This window comes from Arachis hypogaea, chromosome 10, assembly GCF_003086295.3.
Source record: "Arachis hypogaea cultivar Tifrunner chromosome 10, arahy.Tifrunner.gnm2.J5K5, whole genome shotgun sequence".
NCBI classification, from domain to species: Eukaryota; Viridiplantae; Streptophyta; class Magnoliopsida; order Fabales; family Fabaceae; genus Arachis; species Arachis hypogaea.
In genome coordinates, this window is record NC_092045.1 from 15,475,322 (window position 1) to 15,491,953 (window position 16,632).

At 42.3% G+C, this 16,632-nt stretch overlaps 1 non-coding gene across 1 annotated transcript; it reads right to left on the minus strand.

The window, feature by feature from the left end:
- Nucleotides 1–3,655: 3,655 nt before the first annotated feature.
- Nucleotides 3,656–3,763, minus strand: LOC112718913 (small nucleolar RNA R71). The gene has a single exon (XR_003161239.1). It is a non-coding gene; the product is annotated as a small nucleolar RNA R71 (small nucleolar RNA).
- Nucleotides 3,764–16,632: the final 12,869 nt, after the last annotated feature.

The following is a 16,632-nucleotide window of genomic DNA, read 5'->3' on the forward strand; positions in this document are numbered from 1 at the left end:
CATCCTGGGCTTTCCAGCAATATATGATAGTCCATACTTTGCCCAAGATTTGATGGCCCAAACCGGCGTTCAAAGTCACCTCAGGAAATCCCAGCGTTAAACGCTGGAACTGGCACCCAAATGGGAGTTAAACGCCCAAACTGGCACTAAAGCTGGCGTTTAACTCCAAGAGGAGTCTCTGCACGAAATTTTCTTCATTGCTCAGCCCAAGCACACACCAAGTGGGCCCGGAAGTGGATTTTTATGTCATTTACTCATTTCTGTACACCTTAGGTTACTAGTTTTCTATAAGTAGGACCTGTGACTATTGTATTAGAAGTCTTTGGATCTTTATATCTTTTGATCACTTTAGATCTCTAGATCATCTTTGGACATTTTAGTTCTTAGATCATTGGGAGGCTGGCCATTCGGCCATGCCTAGACCTTATGCTTATGTATTTTCAACGGTGGAGTTTCTACACACCATAGATTAAGGTGTGGAGCTCTGCTGTACCTCGAGTATTAATGCAATTACTATTGTTCTTCCATTCAATTCCGCTTGTTCTTTATCCAAGATATCACTTGTTCTTCAACTTGATGAAGGTGATGATTGACGCCCATCACCATTCTCACTCATGAACAAAGTGACTGACAACCACTCTTGTTCTACTAGCATTCGAGGCTCTAGTGAATATCTCTTGGATTCCTGATTGCACGATGCATGGTTGATCGCCTGACAACCGAGTGCTCGCCTGACAAACGAGCCAACCATTCCGTGAGATCAGAGTCTTCGTGGTATAGGCAAGAACTGATGGCGGCATTCAAGAGAAACCGGAAGGTCTAACCTTGTCTGTGGTATTCTGAGTAGGATTCAATGACTGAATGACTGTGACGTGCTTCAAACCTGTAACTTACTGGGCGTTAGTGACAGACGCAAAAGAATCACTGGATTCTATTCCAGTAGGGGAGGGAACCACACCGGTGATTGGCAGCACTGTGACAGAGTGTGTGCATTAGCTTTCACTGCGAGGATGGGAGGTAGCTGCTGACAACAGTGAGACCCTACACGAGTTTGCCATGGAAAGGAGTAAGAAGAATTGGATGAAGACTGTAGGAAAGCAGAGAGACGGAAGGGAAGGCATCTTCATACGCTTATCTGAAGTTCCTACCAATGAATTACATAAGTATCACTATCTTTATCTTTTATGTTATTTTCGTTCATCACCATATACATTTGAGTTTGCCTGACTAAGATTTACAAGATGACCATAGCTTGCTTCAATACTAACAATCTCCGTGGGATCGACCCTTACTCGCGTAAGGTTTATTACTTGGACGACCCAGTGCACTTGCTGGTTAGTTGTGCGAAGTTGTGTAATGCCATGGTATTGAGCTACCAAGTTTTTGGGGTTCATGACCGGGGATTATGAGAGTTGTGAAAAAGTATTGTTCACAATTTCGCCCACCAAGTTTTTGGCGCCGTTGCCGGGGATTGTTCAAGTTTTGAGCAAGCTTTTGGTAACATCAGTGCCAAGATCCGGCAACAACATCAAGTTTTTGGTGTTATTGCCCGGGATTGTTTAGGCTGGACAACTGACGGTTCATCTTGTTGCTTAGATTAGGTATTTTTTTTCAGAGCTCTTAAGAATGAATTCTAGTGTTTCAAGGTGATGTTCTTATCATCACCAAAGCTGATTGATCTTCATCAATTTAGCTCTTGAATGCAATGTCCTGCTGAAGCTTGGCCGGCCATGTCTAATTTCTTTAGACTAAAGCTTTAGACTAACATTGCATGATTCCTGGAATTCTCATTAAGAATTTTGATACCTTTATTTTCTTTTTCTACATAATTTTCGAAAAATCCAAAAAAAATTATAAAATCATAAAATCCAAAAATATTTCTTTTTTGAGTCTAGAGTCTCATCTTAAGTTTAGTGTCAATTGCATGTTTCTGTTCTTATTGCATTCATGCATGTGTCCTCATTGATCTTCAAGTTGTTCTTGATGATTTCCTTGATCTTTGAATTCTATTGACTTGAGTGTTTTGTGTGTCTCATATGCATTTTCGTTTTGTTAGTGTCAGTAGTATACAAACTGCTAAGTTTGGTGTCTTGCATGCATTGTCATTTGATTCTTGTTGCATTTTGGTTTGTCCTTATTATTAAAAATCCAAAAATATTTTTAATTTGTGTCTTTTCAAGTCAATAATACAGAGAATTGAAGATTCAGAACATACAGTAGAGGAATTGCACAGAAAAAGCTGGGTGTTCAAAACGCCCAGTGAAGAAGGACAGACTGGCGTTTAAACGCCAGCCAGGGTACCTGGTTGGGCGTTTAACGCCCAAAAGGGTAGCATTTTGGGCGTTAAACGCCAGAATGGATACCATTCTGGGCGTTTAACGCCAGGATGGCACAAGGGGGAAGATTTTGTTTTCAAAATCAATTTTTTTTAAGTTTTCAAAGTTTTTCAAAATCAAATCTTTTTCAAATCAAATCTTTTCAATCAAATCTTTTTCAAAATCAATTTCTTTCCTTTTTCAAAAATACTTATTAACAATTAATGATTTGATTGAACATTTTTTGCCTTTTCTGTTGAGGAAGGTTTTATGTTTGATTCATATCTTTTCTTGTTAGGCAAGTCATTAATTTTTAAAATCATATCTTTTCAAATTGTTTTCAAATCATATGTTTTAAAATTGTTTTCAAATCATATCTTTTAAAATTGTTTTCAAATCATATCTTCTCAATCAATCTTTTTAAAACCAATCATATCTTCTTAACCACATCTTTTTCAAAATAGTTTTCAATCAAATGTTTCTGATTTCTAATTTCAAAATCTTTTTCAAAAATCATTTGATTTCTTTTCCCTTTTCATTTTCGAAAATTAAGTAATGTTTTTCAAAAATATTTTTTTAAATTTTCCACTTAATTTTCGAAAATTACTTCCCTCCTTCTCACATCCTTCTATTTATGGACTAACACTATCCCTTAATGCAAAATTCGAACTCCATCTTCTTTGATAAGTTCGAATTTTCCACTTCTGTCTTCTACTCTTCTTTTCCTCTGACACTTCAAGGAATCTCTATACTGTGACATAGAGGATTCCACATTTTCTTGTTTCCTTCTCTTTCTTATGAGCAGGAGCAAAGACAAAGGCATTCTTGTTGAGGCTGATCCTGAACCTGAAAGGACCTTGAAGAAAAAGCTAAGAGAAGCCAAAGCACAACTCTCTTTAGAGCACCTGGACGAACTCTTCAAGGAAGAAGAACAAATGGTAGCCGAAAACAACAACAATGCCAACAATGCAAGGAAGGTGCTGGGTGACTTTACTGCACCTACTCCCGACTTCTATGGGAGAAGCATCTCTATCCCTACCATTGGAGCAAACAACTTTGAGCTTAAGCCTCAATTGGTTTCTCTAATGCAACAGAATTGCAAGTTTCATGGACTTCCATTGGAAGATCCTCATCAGTTTTTAGCTGAGTTCTTGCAAATCTGTGACACAGTCAAGACTAATGGGGTTGACCCTGAGGTCTACAGACTGATGCTATTCCCTTTTGCTGTAAGAGACAGAGCTAGGACATGGTTGGACTCTCAACCTAAAGAAAGCCTGGACTCTTGGGAAAAGCTAGTCAATGCCTTCTTGGCAAAGTTCTTTCCACCTCAAAAATTGAGTAAGCTTAGAGTGGAAGTCCAAACCTTCAGACAGAAGGAAGGAGAATCCCTCTATGAAGCTTGGGAAAGATACAAACAATTGATCAGAAAGTGTCCCACTGATATGCTTTCTGAATGGAGCATCATAGGTATTTTCTATGATGGTCTCTCTGAACTGTCCAAGATGTCCTTGGATAGCTCTTCTGGAGGATCTCTTCATCTGAAGAAGACGCCTACTGAAGCTCAAGAACTGATTGAAATGGTTGCAAATAACCAATTCATGTACACTTCTGAAAGAAATCCTGTGAACAATGGGACTAGTCAGAAGAAAGGAGTTCTTGAGATTGACACTCTGAATGCCATATTGGCTCAGAATAAAATATTGACTCAACAAGTCAATATGATTTCTCAAAGTCTGTCTGGGATGCAAAATGCACCAAGCAGTACTAAGGAAGCTTCATCTGAGGAAGAAGCTTATGATCCTGAGAACCCTTCAATAGAAGAGGTGAATTACATGGGAGAACCCTATGGAAACACCTACAATCCTTCATGGAGGAATCATCCAAATCTTTCATGGAAGGATCAACAGAGACCTCAACAAGGTTTCAACAATAATAATGGTGGAAGGAACAGGTTTAGCAATAGCAAGCCTTTTCCATCATCTTCTCAGCAACAGACAGAGAGTTCTAAGCAGAATACCTCTGACTTAGCAACTATGGTCTCTGATCTGATCAAAACCACTCAAAGTTTCATGACTGAAACTAGGTCTTCCATTAGGAATCTGGAAGGACAAGTGGGTCAGCTGAGCAAGAAAATTACTGAACTCCCTCCAAGTACTCTTCCAAGCAATACAGAAGAAAATCCAAAAGGAGAGTGCAAAGCCATTAACATGGCCGAATTCTGGGAGGAAGAAGAGGCAGTGAACGCCACTGAGGAAGACCTCACTGGACGTCCACTGACCTCCAATGAGTTCCCCAATGAGGAACCTTGGGAATCTGAGGCTCAAGATGAGCCCATAGAGATTCCATTGGACTTACTTCTGCCATTCATGAGCTCTGACGAGTATTCTTCTTCTGAAGAGGATGAGTATGTCACTGAAGAGCAAGTTGCTAAATACCTTGGAGCAATCATGAAGCTAAATGACAAGTTATTTGGAAATGAGACTTGGGAGGATGAATCCCCTTTGCTCACCAAAGAACTGAATGACTTGTCTAGGCAGAAACTACCTCAAAAGAGGCAGGATCCTGGGAAGTTTTCTGTACCTTGTACCATAGGTACCATGACCTTCAAGAAGGCCTTGTGTGACTTAGGGTCAAGTGTGAACCTCATGCCCCTCTCTGTAATAGAGAAATTAGGGATCTTTGAGGTGCAAGCTGCAAAAATCTCACTAGAGATGGCAGACAACTCAAGAAAACAAGCCTATGGACTTGTAGAGGATGTTCTGGTTAAAGTTGAAGACCATTACATTCCTACTGATTTCATAGTCCTAGAGACTGGGAAATGCATGGATGAATCCATCATCCTTGGCAGACCCTTCCTAGCCACAGCAAAGGCTGTGATTGATGTTGATAGAGGTGAGTTGATCATTCAAGTGAGTGAAGAATCCTTGGTGTTTAAAGCTCAAGGATATCCCTCTGTCATCATGGAGAGGAAGCATGAAGAGCTTCTCTCAAAACAGAGCCAAACAGAGCCCCCACAACCAAACTCTAAGTTTGGTGTTGGGAGGCCACAACCAAACTCTAAGTTTGGTGTTGAACCCCCACATTCAAACTCTAAGTTTGGTGTTGGGAGGTTCCAACACGGTTCTGAGCATTTCTGAGGCTCCATGAGAGTCCTCTGTCAAGCTAGTGACACTAAAGAAGCGCTTGTTGGGAGGCAACCCAATGTTTTATAATTAATTATTTTCTTTTGTTATTTTATCTTTTTTGTAGGTTGATGATCATAAGAAGTCACAAAAATAATGAAAAAAGCAAAAACAGAATGAAAAACAGGAAGAAAAACAGCACACCCTGGAGGAAGATGCTGCTGGCGTTCAAACGCCAGTAAGCCTAGCAGTTGGGCGTTTAACGCCCAGTCTGGCACCCATCTGGGCGTTTAACGCCAGAAAGGGGCACCAGACTGGCGTTAAACGCCAGGAAAGGGCAAGAACCTGGCGTTAAACGCCAGGAATGGGCACCAGCCCGGCGTTTAACGCCAGAAATGGCTCAAAACGTGGATTTTGATGCCATTTGGTGCAGGGATGCCTTTTCCTTGACACTACAGGATCTGTGGACCCCACAGGACCCTACCATCACTCTCTCTCTTCTTCCCCCATTCACCAATCACCTCAACACCTCTTCCCCAAAAACCCCTCACCTATCAAATCCCATCTTTCTCTTCACCACTCACATCCATCCTTCATAAACCCCCACCAACCTCACCCTTCAAATTCAAACCACTTTCCCTCCCAAACCCACCCATCATGGCCGAACCCTTTACCCCCTCTCTCCTATATATACCCTTCTTCAACCCTTCATTTTCACACAACCTAAACACCACTTCTCCCCCTCTTTGGCCGAACACACCACCATCTCCCTCTTCCTCCTTTCTTCTTCTTCTACTCTCTTCTTTCTTCTTTTGCTCGAGGACGAGCAAACATTTTAAGTTTGGTGTGGTAAAAGCGTTGCTTTTTCGTTTTTCCATAACCATTATGGCATCCAAGGCCGGAGAAACCTCTAGAAAGAGGAAAGGGAAGGCAAAGGCTTCTACCTCCGAGTCATGGGAGATGGATAGATTCCTCTCAAGGGTGCATCAAGACCACTTCTATGAAGTTGTGGCCTTGAAGAAGGTGATCCCCGAGGTCCCTTTTTCACTCAAAAAGGGTGAATATCCAGAGATCCGACATGAGATCCGAAGAAGAGGTTGGGAAGTTCTTACCAACCCCATTCAACAAGTCGGAATCTTGATGGTTCAAGAGTTCTATGCCAATGCATGGATCACCAAGAACCATGACCAAAGTGTGAACCCGAATCCAAAGAATTATCTCACTATGGTTCGGGGGAAATACTTGGATTTTAGTCCGGAGAGTGTGAGGGTAGCGTTCAACTTGCCTATGATGCAAGGAGATGAACATCCTTACACTAGAAGGGTCAACTTTGATCAAAGGTTGGACCAAGTCCTCACAGTCATATGTGAAGAGGGCGCACAATGGAAGCAAGATTCAAGGGGAAAGCCGGTCCAATTGAGAAGGCATGACCTCAAGCCCGTGGCTAGAGGATGGTTAGAGTTCATACAACGCTCAATCATTCCCACTAGCAACCGGTCCGAAGTTACCATAGATCGGGCTATCATGATCCATAGCATCATGATTGGAGAAGAATAGAGGTTCATGAGGTCATAGCTCAAGAACTCTATAAGGTGGCGGACAAGACCTCCACCTTGGCAAGGTTAGCCTTTCCTCATCTCATTTGTCACCTCTGTTATTCAGTTGGAGTTGACATAGAGGGAGACATCCCCATTGATGAGGACAAGCCCATCACCAAGAAAAGGATGGAGTACACAAGAGATCCTACTCATCATGAGATCCCTGAGATTCCTCAAGGGATGAATTTTCCTCCACAAAACTATTGGGAGCAACTAAACACCTCCCTAGGAGAGTTAAGTTCCAACATGGGACAACTAAGGGTGGAGCATCAAGAACACTCCATCATCCTTCATGAGATTAGAGAAGATCAAAGAATCATGAGGGAGGAGCAACAAAGACAAGGAAGAGACATTGAGGAGCTCAAGCACTCCATAGGATCTTCAAGAGCAAGGAAGAGCCGCCATCACTAAGGTGGACCCGTTCCTTGATTTCCTTGTTATTTATTCTTCTGTTTTTCGAATTTTATGCTTATGTTTATCCATGTTTGTGTCTTGTGATCATTAGTGTCTTAGTGTCTATGCCTTAAAGTTATGAATGTCCTATGAATCCATCACCTTTCTTGAATAAAAATGTGCTTAATTGAAAAAGAAAAAGAAGTGCATGAATTTTGAATTTTATAACAGTTTAATTATTTTGATGTGGTGGCAATAATTTTGTTCTCTGAATGTATGCTTAAACAGTGCATGTGTATCTTGAATTTGTGGTTCATGAATGTTGGCTCTTGAAAGAATGATGAAAAAGGAGACATGTTACTGAGGATCTGAAAAATCATAAAAATGATTCTTGAAGCAAGAAAAAGCTATTCAAAAAAAAAAAAAGAGAAAAATCGAAAAAAAAAGAGAAAGAAAACGAAAAGAAATAGAGAAATAAGAGTTGTGATCCAAGGCAAATAAGAGTGTGCTTAAGAACCCTGGACACCTCTAATTGGGGACTTTAGCAAAGCTGAGTCACAATCTGAAAAGGTTCACCCAATTATGTGTCTGTGGCATGTATGTATCCGGTGGTAATACTGGAAGACAGAGTGCTTTGGGCCACAGCCAAGACTCAATAAGTAGATATGTTCAAGAATCATCATACTTTACTAGGAGAATCATTAACACTATCTGGATTCTGAGTTCCTAAAGAAGCCAATCATTCTGAATTTCAAAGGAGAGAGTGAGATGCCAAAACTGTTCAGAGGCAAAAAGTTAAAAGCCCCGCTCATCTAATTAATACTGATCTTCATAGATTTTTTTGGAATTCATTGCATATTCTCTTCTTTTTATCTTATTTGATTTTCAGTTGCTTGGGGACAAGCAACAATTTAAGTTTGGTGTTGTGATGAGCGGATAATTTGTATACTTTTTGGCATTGTTTTTAGTATGTTTTTGATATGATATAGTTAGTTTTTGGTATATTTTTATTAGTTTTTAGTTAAAATTCACTTTTCTGGACTTTACTATGAGTTTGTGTGTTTTTCTGTGATTTCAGGTATTTTCTGGCTGAAATTGAGGGACCTGAGCAAAAATCTGATTCTGAGACCAAAAAGGACTGCAGATGCTGTTGGATTCTGACCTCCCTGCACTCGAAGTGGATTTTCTGGAGCTACAGAAGCCCAATTGGCGCGCTTTCAACGGTTTTGGAAAGTAGACATCCTGGGCTTTCCAGCAATATATGATAGTCCATACTTTGCCCAAGATTTGATGGCCCAAACCGGCGTTCAAAGTCACCTCAGGAAATCCCAGCGTTAAACGCTGGAACTGGCACCCAAATGGGAGTTAAACGCCCAAACTGGCACTAAAGCTGGCGTTTAACTCCAAGAGGAGTCTCTGCACGAAATTTGCTTCATTGCTCAGCCCAAGCACACACCAAGTGGGCCCAGAAGTGGATTTTTATGTCATTTACTCATTTCTGTACACCTTAGGTTACTATTTTCTATAAGTAGGACCTGTGACTATTGTATTAGAAGTCTTTGGATCTTTATATCTTTTGATCACTTTAGATCTCTAGATCATCTTTGGACATTTTAGTTCTTAGATCATTGGGAGGCTGGCCATTCGGCCATGCCTAGACCTTATGCTTATGTATTTTCAACGGTGGAGTTTCTACACACCATAGATTAAGGTGTGGAGCTCTCCTGTACCTCGAGTATTAATGCAATTACTATTGTTCTTCCATTCAATTCCGCTTGTTCTTTATCCAAGATATCACTTGATCTTCAACTTGATGAAGGTGATGATTGACGCCCATCACCATTCTCACTCATGAACAAAGTGACTGACAACCACTCTTGTTCTACTAGCATTCGAGGCTCTAGTGAATATCTCTTGGATTCCTGATTGCACGATGCATGGTTGTTCGCCTGACAACCGAGTGCTCGCCTGACAAACGAGCCAACCATTCCGTGAGATCAGAGTCTTCGTGGTATAGGCAAGAACTGATGGCGGCATTCAAGAGAAACCGGAAGGTCTAACCTTGTCTGTGGTATTCTGAGTAGGATTCAATGACTGAATGACTGTGACGTGCTTCAAACCTGTAACTTACTGGGCGTTAGTGACAGACGCAAAAGAATCACTGGATTCTATTCCAGTAGGGGAGGGAACCACACCGGTGATTGGCAGCACTGTGACAGAGTGTGTGCATTAGCTTTCACTGCGAGGATGGGAGGTAGCTGCTGACAACAGTGAGACCCTACACGAGTTTGCCATGGAAAGGAGTAAGAAGAATTGGATGAAGACTGTAGGAAAGCAGAGAGACGGAAGGGAAGGCATCTTCATACGCTTATCTGAAGTTCCTACCAATGAATTACATAAGTATCACTATCTTTATCTTTTATGTTATTTTCGTTCATCACCATATACATTTGAGTTTGCCTGACTAAGATTTACAAGATGACCATAGCTTGCTTCAATACTAACAATCTCCGTGGGATCGACCCTTACTCGCGTAAGGTTTATTACTTGGACGACCCAGTGCACTTGCTGGTTAGTTGTGCGAAGTTGTGTAATGCCATGGTATTGAGCTACCAAGTTTTTGGGGTTCATGACCGGGGATTATGAGAGTTGTGAAAAAGTATTGTTCACAATTTCGCCCACCAACCCTATGTCATAAGTGTGGCCGGGCACTGTGAAAGACCCGGATGAGCTCGCCCCCGTAAATATTCACCAGTGAGGGTGATGGATATAGATCATGATTATGATCAAGTTTATGATGAGTATAACTCGATTTGGGGATGCGTGACAGAGGGACAGTCCAATGGTTAACTGCCAGGACTTGTCGGGTTGGCTCTATAACCGACAGATGATATCATCAGCCACTAGGGACAGGCATTCATCATATGCATAATATATGAATTGTTTGAGATTGCCTATTTGACTGCATATTACTTGCTAATTGTCTAAATGCCTTACTTGTTCCTAAATGTATATTTCTTGCTTGATATAACTGTGTTTGCTACACTATACTCCTGCTGGTGGTTGGGAGGTCTGAAGGAATTGGAAAGGGAAGTATTAGTTAGACTGAAGTATCTTTAGTCAGATGCCCTTTATGGTTTAGTTTGTTTATAAGCTTTGATATCATTTGGAGGAAGTTCTAGGATTGCCTTCGGCTTTCCTCCATTATTATGTATTATATATGTGGAAGCTGTTACCATGCTGGGGACCTCTGGTTCTCACCCATGCGGATTTTGTGGTTTTCAGATACAGGACGTGAGGTTTCCCGTTGAGGCATGCTGGAGACTTCTATAATTGCGAAGATCCTTTGTTCTCGGGGCTATGTTTCGGTTTATATGTTTTGCTTAGATACTTTTATCTCCATTAAATAATACAAACTGTGATGACTCCTCTTATGGGAGATTTTGGAGAATAGGTTTTATGTATTCGTGTCCCTTTGGGTTTCCTTTGGGGTTTTCCTTATTTTATCATATGTATATATTGCTATGCTCGGACCGGTTATCTTCGCAGCCGGATCTTGAGTCTTGATATTCCTATTTTTGACACTCCTTTGTATATATATAATCACGCGTTGGTTACCCTTGTTCGTTACGTTATCGATCGGAGTGTTGCGCTTTGAGTTGCGATTGGTTTTTGTTTACCCTTTTTTCTACAAAGGCTCCTAGTTATAATCAATTATTCATACTACTATACGTACTAAATTTTTATTTTAGAGGTCGTAATACCTTGCCATCTCTGAATTATGACTTAAGCATAAGACTCTGTATGGTAGGGTGTTACATTATAGTATCAGAGCAGTTCGTTCCTGTAGAGCCTGAGGGATGGACTGATTATGCTTCTGTGCATTCTCTGTGTGTGTGTGTTATGTGCTATTAGTATATCTGCTTGATATAATTGGCATAAACGTTCATGAGCATGCATTTGGGACTTTGAAGTACTAGACTTCCGATATTGAGACTGATCAACTTAGTATCGATTGTTTGGTATGTATAGGAACCAGATGGCGCCTCGTGGACGCGGTAGAGGTAGTGTGAGAGGTCGTACGAACGCTCGTGCGCCGGAGAATAACCCTCATGACCCGGTGAACTTTATGACTGCGTTGGAGAACATGGCTGCTGCTATGCAAGCCACTGCTGAGGCTCTTGGTCAACAGATGAACAACCATGGTAATGATGGAGGTGGAGTTCATGGCCCGATGACGCTGGCAAACTTTTTGAAGGTTAATCCGCCTAAGTTCAAGGGGACTGCTAGTCCGACTGAGGCTGATACGTGGTTTCAGGCTATAGAGCGAGCACTGCAAGCACAAGTGGTGCCTGAAGGACAGCGTGTCGAGTTTGCTACCTATATGCTTGTCGGTGAAGCGTCCCATTGGTGGCAAGGTATCCGACGTCTTCTGCAGCAGGGTGATGACTATATCACCTGGAATGTTTTTCAAGAGGAGTTCTATAAGAAGTACTTTCCGACTTCTGCTAGGACGGCTAAGGAACTTGAATTGTTACAGCTGAAACAGGGCACTATGTCCATATCAGAGTATACTGACAAGTTTGAGGAGTTGTTCAGGTTCTCTCGTATGTGCCAAGGGACTCCGATGGAATATGAGGAATGGAAGTGTGTTAAGTATGAAGGAGGACTCCGGAGTGATATTTTCAGTTCAGTGGGACCAATGGAGATTAGGACCTTCTCCGAGTTGGTAAACAAGTGTAGGGTTGCTGAAGAGTGTGTGAAGAGGGCAACCGCTGAGAAAGGGAGTCAAAGGGGATCATTCCCACAGAACCGAGGGAAGAGCTTTGCACCTAGAGGTCCGTCTTTCAAGAGGGGAAGCTCTTTTAGGAGGCCCAACAACAACAACAACTCCCAAGGGAAGAAGTATGGGAAGCATCCTCAGAACGATCAAGCTTGTACTAGGTGTGGAAGTCACCATCCGGGAGCACCATGCAAGGCCGGATGGGGTTTGTGCTACACTTGTGGAAAGGTGGGGCATAAAGCCGCAAATTGTCAGGAGAAGCAGAAACAAGGTGCTGGAAAGGCACAACAGACTGGTCGGGTGTTCACCACTTCAGCTGTAGGAGTTGAGGGATCTGAGACACTTATTCGAGGTAACTGTGAAATGGCTGGACAAACTTTAAATGCTTTATTTGATTCGGGAGCATCACATTCATTCATTGCATTTGAGAAAGCCCATGAGTTAGGGCTGAAGATTGTAACTTTAGGTTATGATCTAAGGGTGTACAATGCTACCCATGAAGCCATGGTAACTAGGCTAGGATGCCCAGAAGTTTCCTTTAGATTCAAGCAGCATGATTTTGTTCATAATTTAATCTGCTTGCCGATGATTGGTCTTGATCTTATCTTGGGATTGAACTGGTTATCTAAGAACCATGTTCTGCTAGATTGTTCTACAAAGTCGGTGTACTTTATGCCGGGAGATACAGAAGGGCCGGTCGTGGTGAATAATTATTACTTGAATTCGATGATGGTGAATTGTTCCGGAACCGAATGTCAGGGTATCATGTTGTTAGCCGCGGGTGTTTCGGGTGATGATCAAAGGTTGGAACAGATTCCGGTTGTGTGTGAGTTTCCAGAAGTGTTTCCCGAGGATATTGATGAGTTTCCACCTAACCGAGAGGTTGAGTTTGCTATTGAATTGGTGCCAGGGGCGGGACCAATCTCAAGTGCTCCTTATAGGATGTCACCGTTAGAGATGAACGAGTTAAAGTCTCAGTTAGAGGATTTGTTGGGAAAGAATTTTATACGCCCAAGTGTATCTCCGTGGGGTGCTCCAGTGTTACTGGTGAAGAAGAAGGATGGGAGTATGCGGCTCTGTGTGGATTACAGGCAGCTGAACAAGGTTACAATAAAGAATAAATACCCATTGCCGAGAATTGATGATCTCATGGATCAGTTGCAAGGAGCTGGAGTTTTCTCCAAGATCGATTTGCGATCCGGTTATCACCAGATAAGGGTGAGGGGTGAGGATATCCCTAAGACCGCTTTTAGGACTCGTTATGGTCATTACGAGTACACTGTAATGTCTTTTGGGTTGACGAACGCTCCTGCAGTGTTTATGGACTACATGAATAGAGTTTTCCGTCCGTTTTTGGATAAATTCGTTGTTGTCTTCATTGATGACATACTGATTTATTCCAAGACTGAAGAAGAGCATGCGGAACATTTGAGGACCGTGTTGCAGATTCTAAAGGAAAAGAAACTCTATGCAAAAATGTCTAAGTGTGAGTTTTGGAAGAGTGAGGTGAAGTTTTTGGGTCACGTGGTGAGTAAGAAGGGAATAGCCGTAGATCCAACTAAGGTGGAGGCTGTGATGGATTGGAAGCAACCAACCACCGTAACAGAGATAAGGAGTTTTCTGGGTTTAGCTGGCTATTACCGAAGGTTTATCAAGGGCTTTTCACAGATAGCCTTGCCAATGACAAAGTTAACCCGCAAAGACACTCCATTTGTTTGGACTCCTGAGTGCGAGGAGAGCTTTCAGACATTGAAGAAAAAGTTGACCACTGCACCTGTGTTAGTGTTACCTGAGCCGAATGAGCCATTTGAGGTGTATTGTGATGCCTCATTGAAGGGTCTAGGGTGCGTGCTGATGCAGCATCGTAATGTGGTGGCGTATGCCTCACGACAGTTGAGACCTCATGAAGTTAGTTACCCTACGCACGATTTGGAACTCGCTGCAGTTGTGTTTGCCTTGAAGGTGTGGAGGCATTACCTCTATGGGGTTAAGTTCCAAGTTTTCTCTGATTATAAGAGCTTGAAGTACCTCTTTGATCAGAAAGAGCTTAATATGAGACAGAGAAGGTGGATGGAATTGTTGAAGGACTACGACTTTGAGTTGCATTACCATCCGGGAAAGGCGAACGTAGTGGCAGATGCGTTAAGTCGGAAGTCGTTATATGCGGCTTGGATGATGCTTCAAGAGGAGAAGTTGCTCAAGGGATTTGAGAGTCTGAAAATTGGTGCTCGAGAAGTATCCGGAACTTTGTGTTTGAGCCGATTAGAGATCTCAAGTGATTTTAAGTCCGAACTCCTAAAGGCTCATCAAAATGATGAAGCGTTATGGAAGGTGTTACCGGCTATTGAGCAAGGAAAACAATGGAGAGTGTCAGAAGAAAAAGATGGGTTATGGAGATTCAAGGGTAGGATCATTGTGCCGGATGTGGGCACTTTGAGGCAAGATATTTTAAAGGAGGCACACAAAAGCGGATTCTCCATTCACCCGGGAAGTACTAAGATGTACCATGATTTAAAGGCGATGTTTTGGTGGCCGGGTATGAGGAATGATGTGGCGGAATATGTTTCAAAGTGTTTAACTTGTCAAAAGGTAAAGATTGAACATCAAAGACCTTCCGGGATGTTGCAACCCTTAGAGATTCCACAATGGAAGTGGGAAAGTATTGCAATGGACTTTGTGTCGGGATTGCCAAGGACTAGGGCTGGTTTTGATGCTATTTGGGTGATTGTGGACCGACTGACGAAGTCAGCTCACTTTTTACCCATCCGGATGACTTACACCCTAGAGGAGCTAGCACGGTTGTACATAAAGGAAATTGTGAGACTTCATGGTGTACCTGCTACTATAATCTCTGATAGAGATCCTCGTTTCACTTCAAGGTTTTGGGGTGCATTTCAGAAAGCTTTTGGAACCCGATTAAGCTTGAGCACGGCTTACCATCCTCAAACTGATGGTCAATCCGAGAGGACGATCCAAACACTAGAGGATATGTTGAGAGCTTGTGTTTTGGACCAACCGGTGAGTTGGGATCGGTATATGCCATTAGTGGAGTTTGCATACAATAATAGTTATCATGCGAGCATTGGAATGGCTCCGTATGAGGCCTTGTATGGGAGGAAATGTCAATCTCCACTATGTTGGTATGAAGCTGGAGAGAAAAGCTTGTTGGGGCCGGAAATGATAGCTGAGACTACTGAACAAGTCAAGAAAATCCGTGATAGGATGCTTACGGCGCAGAGTCGTCAAAAGAGTTACGCGGATCAGAGGCGAAAGCCCTTAGAATTTGAGGAAGGAGATCATGTTTTCCTTAAGGTTACTCCGACCACGGGAGTAGGTAGGGCGATTAAGGCAAAGAAGTTGAATCCTCGATACATTGGTCCATTTCAGATCCTGGAGAGGATTGGACCAGTGGCGTATTGGATGGCTCTACCACCTCATCTTTTGAACCTGCACGACGTGTTTCACGTGTCGCAGCTTTGGAAGTACACACCTGATGCTAGCCATGTGTTAGAACCTGAGTCGGTTCAGTTAAGGGAAGATTTGACGCTTCCAGTGGCTCCGATCAGAATCGATGATTCTAGTATCAAACGGTTGCGTGGAAAAGAAGTTTCATTAGTGAAAGTGGCTTGGAGTCGAGGCGGTGTTGAGGAACACACTTGGGAACTTGAGTCGGAGATGCGAACAGACTACCCGCATTTATTCTCAGGTAATTGCATTTGAATTTTGTGGGCAAAATTCCCAATTAGGTGGGTAGAATGTAAAACCTGGTTAATTAACGGCTAATTAACCCATAAATGAGAATTTATTCTAGAAAGCCCAAAATGTGATTTTTATGGTTAAATGTGATAGAGGAGATTGAGACGAGAATTTTGGTACCAATTTTATAGAATTCGGACCAAGATTGGACCGAACGGGCCAAACCGGGCCAATTGGACCCAAAGTGGGCCCTTGGCCCAACATAACTTAACCAAAACCCTAGTTTTCAGCATTCTCTCTCCTCACTAAACACACTCACATGCTGAAAATGGAGGCCATGGAGGGAAGAACACTCTCTCAAGTTCTTTCTCTCACTTGATCTTCAAACCACCATAACTTTTGATCTAGAGCTCCGATTGCCGCTCCGTTTGCGGCCACGCGTTCACCGCGGAGAGCTCTACAAAACCCATACAATCAATCTTGAGGTAAGCCACGTGTTTCTGTTCGAAATCCAAGCCCTTATTTTCGAGTTTCATGGGTGAAATGTTGAGATTTTGGGTTCTTTGATGTTATAGGACCCAACTCTCTTGAAGGAGAAGGTTAATCTTGTCTCCTTGGACCTTGGGTGTGGTAAGATTATCAACTCTAGTGTATTTTGTTGTTTTATGATGCTTGGGTTTTGAGATGTTGTGTATGGGTATGATGGTTGTGGCTTAGGTTGTGTG